General features: G+C 35.3%; 1 non-coding gene across 1 annotated transcript; it reads right to left on the bottom strand.

Annotated features, from left to right (window-relative positions):
- Nucleotides 1-2,869: 2,869 nt before the first annotated feature.
- Nucleotides 2,870-2,973, bottom strand: LOC112066950 (U6 spliceosomal RNA). Its single transcript, XR_002892987.1, has one exon. It is a non-coding gene; the product is annotated as a U6 spliceosomal RNA (small nuclear RNA).
- Between the last annotated feature and the right edge of the window lie 218 nt (nucleotides 2,974-3,191).

Here is a 3,191-nt window from a genome sequence, read left to right as displayed (position 1 = left end):
TTATGGCTTTTGGCAGGGGAACTGCATAGTTTTTAAATATATATATTTTTCTAATTTTATTATTTTGAGGTCCTTCAATATGATCTGTATGACTCTAGCTTTTGTGCATTAATTTTGATTTTTCTTATGGCACTAATACATGGTTGTGTGTGTGTGTGTGTGTGTATAATATTGTCCCAAAAAAGAGAAAAAATTATTTTCACATAGAGATAGTGCATACGTGCACACACACACACACACACACACACACACAACTTGTATAATCATTATGAAGAATAAGCAGGGCTTTAGGGTACAGTCAGAAAGTGAGCTTATTCCTTCCTCCCGCTACACTGTTTCTTTAAATCTCTTCAATCAACCATTTTTCTTCTGTCCCTTGAATTTTCATTCATGTGACTTTTCTGATTATTCACATATACCAAAGATGTACCCCAATCACTTTTAGATAGAAAGTCTCATTTCAGTAACTGTGGAATCCAGTCCAGTGTAGAAATCACTGCTACAAATTCATACCAAATGAAAGCTTCTCATCTCTACCAGCTTGTTCTGCTTCAGACCTGAAGCTGATGGTAGGATGAGAAAGGCATATCCATTCCTTAATTGTCCCAGTGGGCCCTTTTACCCTCTCACCCACGCACAGAGAAGAATTAGAAGGAATGGAGAGGAGAAAGGAGGGTAAGAAGCAGGGAAGGTCTCACTGCTTGGCTTTTACGGGACCTGGTGTGAGTTTATTCCGGCTGTGCACAGATTTAAAGCTCTCTCCCATGGTTATTTTCATGGGTTTCATGCATATTCCCCTCTTGACCCTCTGAACACAGGTCCTTCAACTCAGAACCTTGCCTCTCATTCTGTTGGCTGCTTTTGGCTGCACTGCAGTTTCTGCAGCACAAAGTTCATCTCCAGTTTCTTTCTGCTGAGTACGTCTCATTTTTGCAGAATCTCTTTTGGGCAGGAAACTGGACAAGCCAGTGTAGCTACACAGGTTCCACAACTAGGTGCTGGGGGATAGATAGACAACTTTTACTGTGCTCATGAGTAGTACCATTCTTCCTCAAGCTTGTCTTCCAGAGGCTACTATAGTTAGTCTCTTGCTTTTAGACTGTTCCTTAAGTATTAGTTACCAGCTCTTAGTGTCACATCAGCTTTAGGAAACACATATTGTGCGCTCTCCAACAGAGCTTATTTATTGGGGTCCCTTTATTAAGCTAAGAGGAAAGGAAAGCATCCCTGACAGCTTTCCAAAGAAATACTCTAATTTTCAACTCATAGCCTCTTCAACTTTAATGTATTTTCAAATTTGAGAAAGGGTTATAAAACCGGTTGCCAGCAAGGTCTTCTTCAAGCACTCTGTGGGCAGCTAGCACCTTACTTTGGGTTGTGGGGAGTAATTTGCTGCTGTTGTTTTGGGGCTTCATTGGAAAATGAGACAGAAAATTTCATTTAAATATTCTGTTACAATGATGTCATTCACTTCCTTTTCTGTCTTGTTTACTTTTTCCTACTCCATCTGTTAATTTCTAAGAGTCTAACTTTGCTCATGATTTTATATATATATATATTATATGTAATATACTTGTATTTTCTCTCTATTTCAAATATCAGCAAAATGGTAATCACATAACCTACGTGTTACCATTTCTGTACATAATTACATGCCATTACTTTGTTAGTTGTTTGAATAAATGTAACTTAAATCTCTTTAATGAAACCCCAAGCTCTTTGAAGCAGAAACCTTGTCTTGTGTGACACTTGTGCTATAAAAATTCGGAGGAAAAATAAATTGAGTGAATCATTCTTTCATAAAACTATTATGGAATAAAAATATTGTAGTTTAATGAAAACAACATTCACTTGGAGTTACAACGCTGGAGTTTGACCTCCAAATAGTGCTGTTCGATTAACATCAATTAGGTCTGTGGGTTTTGGCAAGTCACCTTCTTCTCTAGACCTTAATCTCATTTTTAAATGAGGCGATTTGCTCAGATTATCTCTAAAGTTTCCTCACTTTTAAAATTATGATACTTTTCAAAAGTAAAGTCTGTTTCAGAAAAAAAAAAGAATAGCTCAAAATCCAAATTTGCTCAAATAAAAAAGGGAATAAGTTAAAGCATCACTTCAAGTCTTATTCATAAAAAGCTCTAATAAATTTATTTCCTTTTTAATATTTGAGAGTGTTTTCCATATGTTTGAATTTACTGTGTATAGGTTAGTTTGTGAGATGATTCATCCCTGGGACAGTTCAGTGTCTTAAGGTGTGGTCTTGATAATCGGCCTATTGAAATTTGACTCTTAGTAACATGTGTCAAGTAAATACTTTCATAATATGATTTTTAAATTCCAAATAATTAATATTAGATCAATACAGCAAAAGGCTCTTAGAAATAAATCACATTGGACCACTTTTAAGAAATACTCTTAAATCAACTTCAGACATGAGTTCTTACAGCTTAGCCACCAAAATAATAAGCACTTTATCAAACCTCTCTCTTCATAATTTGCACTCTTCTAAGAATTATTGGCCTCTAACAACATTCTCAAAGAGCTACCAGGCAGGCTATTAAAATGCAAACTATGGCAAATGTACTCAGAATATAAAACAAATTGTCACTGTTTGTTTACATCCATTTGCATTTATTTTATTTTATAAATAACTGATAGATTAGTGGAAAGAATACTTAACTTGTCATGGTTCTGAAGAAAAGGGAAGTGTACCTTTAATAATCTCAGAGGAAAATATTTCCCGGAGATTGTGAGTATCTAACATATTGTGCTATCAAAAGAAATGATTTTATTTTACATTCTTTTTTTTAACATCTTTATTGGAGTATACTTGCTTTACAATGGTGTGTTAGTTCCTGCTTTATAACAAAAAAATATGGAATGCTTCACGAATTTGCGTGTCATCCTTGCGCAGGGGCCATGCTAATCTCTGTATCGTTCCAGTTTTAGTATATGTGCTGCCGAAGCGAGCACTTATTTTACATTCTTATTTGACATTTATTTGGGGTTTATTCAAGAATTCTTTGAAAAACTGCTGGCATATTTGGACCTTTAAATACATTTAAGTAATGTTTGAAGTGATCGTTGTAGGAAATAGTTCCTGTTTTAGATCCAGTTGGGATCAGGGAAGGTTTTCCTGAGGGGAAGACATGAGAATAGAAACTCAAAAGAAGTAACGGATTTTTCATGTG

This window comes from Physeter macrocephalus, chromosome 20, assembly GCF_002837175.3.
Source record: "Physeter macrocephalus isolate SW-GA chromosome 20, ASM283717v5, whole genome shotgun sequence".
Classification (NCBI taxonomy): Eukaryota; Metazoa; Chordata; class Mammalia; order Artiodactyla; family Physeteridae; genus Physeter; species Physeter macrocephalus.
The sequence above is the reverse complement of the archived record's forward strand: the minus strand, read 5'-3'. Positions and strand labels throughout refer to the sequence as shown.